At 37.8% G+C, this 5,775-nt stretch overlaps 1 long non-coding RNA gene across 2 annotated transcripts; it reads right to left on the bottom strand.

Moving 5' to 3' along the window:
* Window positions 1–1,177: 1,177 nt before the first annotated feature.
* On the bottom strand, window positions 1,178–2,028 carry LOC128864943 (uncharacterized). Of its 2 annotated transcripts, none has more exons than XR_008454728.1 (3): window positions 1,799–2,028; window positions 1,611–1,738; window positions 1,178–1,549 (listed from the first exon to the last, which is right to left on the bottom strand). It is a non-coding gene; the product is annotated as an uncharacterized LOC128864943 (long non-coding RNA). The 2 variants fall into 2 exon arrangements; XR_008454727.1 differs by having other exon boundaries at window positions 1,872–2,028.
* Window positions 2,029–5,775: the final 3,747 nt, after the last annotated feature.

Below are 5,775 nucleotides of genomic sequence, written 5' to 3'. Positions count from 1 at the left end.
GATTCCTTTAACACAGATTTTAGCTCGTACGTCTAGAAACGGATCCAAAATGGCCGGCATGATCCAGCGCACAGGTGGTTCGTCATCCTGGCGGAACAATAAAAATTTGAAATGATCGTAAATTGTTGTAATGGTTCCGTAGTTTAAATATTTTACTCTGTCTGAATCTAAGTTAAACTTAACGTAAAAGGTTAAGGGCGTCCAGCATTTTCTTACGAGCATTGTAACATTGACAATTGAACCATTCATTTTTTATTTCAAATATCTTCCTCCCCATCATCTTACTTGCTGCAGATTTTATCTTTTCTGTAATTCCGGAGATTTTTTCCTCTATTGGTTGGTCAGACTTGACGAATTTATAGTTAGGAAAGTTAAGTTAATATATTTTAGCTTTAGTTTCGGAGGGAAATTATTTAAAACCGCAATGGGCGCAACAGAGTTTTTGGCAAATTCAAAGGTTAAAGGCATGTGGTCAGAACAAGAATTCTTAAACCCAGGGGAGTAGGTCAAAGAAGCACCAGCAGCCATCTGAAACTAGTTTATTTTGTCTGTCCATATGTCGAGTCATCTGTTAAAGCCCCACGGAAATCCATTCAGTAGTTTCAGAGATTAGTGGGTTTAAACAAACAAGCAGCTGCCAAAAACTCTAAAAATGGTCCAAATGTATTCTATTACATTCCCGGCCTCACTTTCGGTCATTATTTTAAAGAAATGTCACATATTTTCTGCAGTTTTGTTATTATGTACAGAACAAGGCGCATTCATTAAACGCGATGGCAACAGACCAACAACAATTTTTTGTACGTTTGTAAGTAAAGTAATATATTGGCCACATGGAGACGGCGAAAGAAAAAAAGTTACCGATACCACCATTAATAGATTCGCCTTGGTACAGAATATATATTCTTGTAGACATAGAACACATAGATATGTGCAAGGCGAATCTATTAAAGGTGGTGTTGGTAAATCAGCTGATTTGTTCGCTGTGTCCATGTGGCTGTCAGCTCAGAATGAAACAAGGCGCATTCATTATTTGTTTTCTAGTTGCCCAATAGTTTGATTTGACAATCAAACGTGCAGAACATTGTTGTTGGTCTAGTGCCACCACCTTTAATGAATGCGCCGTGGATATGTGGATTCAGAAGGCAGTTTTATGTTGGCATACTTAGATTTTTAATTCGGCATTTTTTATTGAAATCAAAGGTGTATGAGTAACATAAATTAAGAACAATTTTTCGTCTATAAAACGTAAACGAAATGTTCTGGGAGAACGGCCAGACAAGGTTATATTTTGTTAGCACTATTTTCAGAATATACTCGCATATGTAGGCCTTGTTCATGAGCGAACAAATGTAAAACGGTGTATCATTTTGTATTTCTATTTTACTTTCAATTTCACTAGTAGTAATTCGTCCAAATTGAGAAATTCGAATATGCTTCTGAAAAGCAATTGAAGCCAATGGATGAAGAATCTCATTGTTAAAACTGTCGCAAAACTTAATGAAAGGAGGCAGAACATTCCAAGGCCGGTTATTACGAATCCAAAAAGCTAACATAGGGAGAGGATAAAATAAGAAATACTGAATATACACTTTGGGAAATTGACTTACTCCTTCACATACGCACGGAGTCCTTTTTATATGGTATTCCAGTGACATTCCTCAATGGATAAAAAATAGTTTTAATTGGCGAGCGTAAGTTGCATTGAACTATTGGCTGTAAAATTTCTTCGCAGCATCTAAAAGTGAGATAAGGTTAGCAACGCAACGATAGTAAATGTCGTAAAAATGCTACATACAGATATAGATAAGATGTAGAATAAATAGCGTATGTGTGTATGTATGTATACGTAAATTATAAAATCAACGAACATTTCATCAATCACTCTCTGCTTTTCTAGTGTCTTGAAGGCTTCCATGCAGTGCTTTCAATTGCCTGGAATAATTAATACACTTACGTTTTTTTATTTATGTTGCTTTCGTTTATGTTGAAACTTTTTTGAACACAAATAATTTTTATTTAGTTTTGTTTTTGAAGTTTCTCTGACTAAATTTGCATCACAAAGTTCTTTTTGGCATAGTCGAAGCACAGTGTGCCATGCAGTGACGATAGTACGATCCAGCGAGCTTACCTGAATGAGGTTCGATCGTAATCATACTAGCTGCCTCTTTCGGATAGATCAATGCACTGTTGACAAAGTAATAACTACAGGGTGTCCCGTGGCAGAATTAGAAATTCCTAGTGATACAAGTTTATTTCAATTACTATTACAAATAAAACAAGTACGAATTTTGATTTTTTTTATTATTACCGCTAAACGGTCAACGTTACGTTGGATACAATCTTGGAATTTCTCTGCTACACAGTCAATTAAACTATAGTTTTAGCGCACATCTAAAACTTCCTGTGCTTTAGCGTTGATCTTCTCCTTCGATATTTTCTTTTAGTGCTGAGATGGTCGATGGGTTTGCTTCATAGACTTCACTTTTGAGGTACTACCACAGAAAACAGTCCATAGTGGTAACCCTGGTAAACCGTAGCCATGTGCGGCGTGACGGCATCTTGCTGAAACAATGTGTGTGTACTGAAGGAAGGATGTTCTCTCATTATTGACAGAAAATAATCGTTTAGCATGCGCCGATAAGAGACACCGTCCATGGAAATTGCTATTACAAATAATAAAAGCAATTTTACTCTTAATAAATGCAAATGAGCTTCATCACTGCAAAGGATAGTGTTTATCGTACGAAATCGCTCCAGCATAGTCTCACAGAAAATTTTACGCAAATTGTAATCGTTAGACTTAAGAGCTTGAACGATTCTAATTTTAAAAAGGTGAAGTCTAAGATCCTTCCTCAAAATTTCATGCACAATAGTTTTTGAAAATTCTAGAGCACCTTGGCAACTATTCTCTTGCGCATGGACACGTGGTTCAAACTTGTAACGACGAGTTCAATACTTTCCTTTGTGTTCGAAGTCCGGTTGGGCCCTGGCCGTAGGCGGTTTGGAACCAAATTTGTTGCCCCGAACCTGCGCACCAATGAACGAATGAAATCTTCACTTGGGACATCACGTCAACATTGAATATTGTAACTACGAGCGATTGCACACGAATCATTGGTCTTGAAATAAACGTCCACTGCGAAAATGTGTCTAAACAAAATAACCCACACGAATAATAAAGCTAATGTCGTTCCCTCCCCCCTCATACGCTCAGCGGTTTAACTTAAAAAACAAATTCTGTCACCGAATACCCTGTACATATTGCCAAGACATCAGAAATACTGAAAAAAAATGTTATATACAATACATACATGAGCGAATATACTTTGGGCAAAAAGGTGAATTTGGTTGTAAAACGAGAAGTCTTTATTTATTCTTGTAAATCAATTTCATCCCCAAATAAAATAATCCCCTCTCGATGAAATACACTTATGCCAACGATTTTTCCAATCCCCGAAACATGCCAAATAGGCCATTTCCGGTATAGCCATCAGCACCTTCTTCGATTCAGCTTTTATCTCCTCAATCGACTCGAAACGCCATCCCCGGCGTGGTCTCTTGAGTTTTGGGAATAGCCAGAAGTCACATAGAAGCGACATAGACATAGCGCACCGAATAAAGATCCAGCGGCTACGTTGGCTGGATCATGTCGTCCAAATGGATACAAACGCTCCGGCTCTGAAAGTATTCGATGCGGTACCAGCTGGTGGTAGCAGAGGAAGAGGGCGGCCTCCTCTGCGTTGGAAAGATCAGGTAGAGAAGGACTTGGCTTCACTTGGTGTATGCAACTGGGCCGGTTAGCACGAGAAAAACGACTGGCGCACTTTGTTAAACTCGGCCAAGATCGCGTAAGCGGTTATCGCGCCAATTGAGAAGAAGACGAATCAAAGACAATTACGCGCGGAAGAGTTCGTACATCTGAAGGATGCATTAAACCACAACTACAACACAAATGGTAAAATCTGGTTCGAATCTTAATGCGTGCAACTACGGTCGCCAGAACTTATTTATACCGTTTATCAGACTGTCAGAAAATTACGAAGCAGCTTTTTGATGGGCAAAAGTCTTACGATCCCCATGATATAATTGCAATAGTCGCTTTACTGAATTTGGAATTTGTTCGCAATAGAGTTTTTGAAATAAATGTTTTAAATTTAACTTTGATCTGAAAAGATGCATTAACCGTATCTGTAGGTATATCTATATATATACGAGGCGGCCGCCGTAGCCGAATGTGTTGGTGCGTGACTCCCATTCGGAATTCACAGAGAGAATGTGGGTTCGACTCTCGGTGAAACACCAAATTAAGAAAAAACATTTTTATAATAGCGATCGCCCCTCGGCAGCTAATGGCAAACCTCCGAGTGTATTTCTGTCATGAAAAAGCTCCTAATAAAAATGAGCTTGAAACTGTAGGTCCCTCCATTTGTGGAACAGCATCAAGACGCACGCCACAAATAGTATGAGGAGCCTCGGCCAAACACCCGAAAAGGGTGTACGCGCCAAATATATACAAGTATATATATATTCTAAGATGCCCGACGCTGATTTAGAAAATGGTCAAAGGGTATATTTTACAGCAAATAATATACAAGAAGTGCAATAAAATCAACGTGAGACTACACTTACGGCATTTTTTAAATTGTACTATATACTACAGATTCTTTCACCAAAACTCTACTCTATAACGAAGTTCTTCGTTTTATACTTTGAACAATAAATTATTGTCCAGAAGAACACAAAGCAACACTATGGATGGGCACCACGAGATAAAAAGAGTAGAGCTGACAATGTACCTATACATCCAAACCATCTATCCACGTAAGCTTTTTCATTCAGGACCAGTCGCCATTGCATCCAAGAGAAGTATTTTCTATTATGCACAACAGTTTTTTGCCAGCCTACTTGATAGCTTGATGGCTATTGCAACAATACTTCTTACTGCCTTCTTAGAAAAATCTTGATACTTATTGAAGAAAAGATTATGGCCCTTAGTTAGAAAGATCTAAGCTGCTCTGAGATACCTTTCCCAGAAAGATGCCAACAAAAAATACTGAAAGCATATATGAATATAATTTACGATACCAATGCGATGAAAATGTGTTAGGGCAATATTTGTAGGCTCACATTCAAAAATTATCCCCATATCAATGTATTGCCTATGACCAAGTAACAAACAGTATTAACCACGACAAAGGCGGAGCATTTCTTCTCAACGCTCCTGGAGCAATTTTACTAACAGGTGGTAAAACAGTTCATTCCACATTCAAATTGCCAATAAATTAAATTTGTGGGAGAAGAATTTTTGTTGCATTAGAAAAAATTGTCCTCAGGGTAAAGTTTTACAAGAAATTATACTTATAGTGTATGATGAGTGCACCATGAGTTACCATCCCTATATGTAAGCTATCGATTGTACTTAAAGAATTTGAAAAACTGCAATAAGCTGTTGGCGGATACCTTTTTTGTTCGGTGGAGTCTTTCGTTAGACTTTACCGGTTGTGGCAAAACGTACCTGAGCCGACATCATCAAAACGTGTCCGAAAGCAAAGGCTTAATGGCATGATAAATATGTGAACAAATATCATATAATATATGTATATGTACAGACGCCTGCCTAGCGCTAAAAAATATCTTTAGTGGTAATCAGGTCATTTGTGAAATCAGGGATAAACTAATAAAACATCCTAACAAAATAAAGTCAAATAGCCATCCCTGGAAATATAAACACTAATGCAGCAGCCAAAAATACATATTCCTACCCCTCCATCA

This window comes from Anastrepha ludens, chromosome 5 (assembly GCF_028408465.1).
Source record: "Anastrepha ludens isolate Willacy chromosome 5, idAnaLude1.1, whole genome shotgun sequence".
Classification (NCBI taxonomy): Eukaryota; Metazoa; Arthropoda; class Insecta; order Diptera; family Tephritidae; genus Anastrepha; species Anastrepha ludens.
The sequence above is the reverse complement of the archived record's forward strand: the minus strand, read 5'-3'. Positions and strand labels throughout refer to the sequence as shown.